The sequence below is a fragment of the Crocuta crocuta genome, unplaced genomic scaffold (assembly GCF_008692635.1).
Source record: "Crocuta crocuta isolate KB4526 unplaced genomic scaffold, BGI_CrCroc_1.0 scaffold227, whole genome shotgun sequence".
NCBI classification, from domain to species: Eukaryota; Metazoa; Chordata; class Mammalia; order Carnivora; family Hyaenidae; genus Crocuta; species Crocuta crocuta.
Genome location: NW_027531903.1, coordinates 1837 through 2754, shown reverse-complemented (window position 1 = coordinate 2754; position 918 = coordinate 1837).

Sequence of the window (918 nt, the reverse complement as noted above, 5' to 3'; positions counted from 1 at the left end):
TATGAGATACTTTTCCAGGAATATTGAAAATTACCGAAAAGATGCTCAGTACCTGTATACAAAATGTGCTATTTTCCTCACAAATAGAAAATCAGCTGTAAAACCCTGCAGACTTGATCTGAAATGCATGAAGGAAGAGTGTCCACATATACCCACAGCTTTAGCATTGTGTTATTTAATTAAGAAATTTAATTTTCAATATTAAATCGAGGTGGCTCTTCTGCTTGTGTGGATTTTCAATTTCAGTATTCTACAAAATGAAGACTAATAGAATATGTTAAAATATTTGGATTGTATTTTTACTTGTTAATTTGAAAGGAAGGCTTTAAAGCATGTGCCAGGTTTTTGGTATATCTTAGGCAAAACTGAAACCCAGGAAAAGATTCAAGAAATAATACAATGGTTTTGATTATGTGCCCCATCTTTAATATATTCATTTCCTATTACACAACATATTTACATAGAAGTTATTATACTTTTCCTCAAGAGCAGACAAGAAATAGATGAAAAGAAATAAGTAGCACAGATAAATCTGAAGCTATTTTGTAAGTGGGTATTTATTACTATATATTTTATCTCAGTCAATTTTTAAACTAAACCTTTTATACATTACAATTTATCACTATTGATGTATTGGTTTTGAAGCAAAAATCCATCATGTATATTTCTGACCAGAATTAAGGGGAAGTTACCAAGTGGAGGTAATTATCTTTTTTCCACCTGTTAATTTATCTCCTGAACTACAGAACAATTGGAAAGTTCTGCCTCTCATCTGATAAGATGACAATAGAGATGAAGTGAAAAAACAAACACCTGGGGCTCCTGGGTGGCTTAGTCGGTTAAGCGTCTGACTTTCGCTCAGGTCATGATCTCGCGGTTCGTGGGTTCGAGCCCCGCGTCGGGCTCTGTGCTGACAGC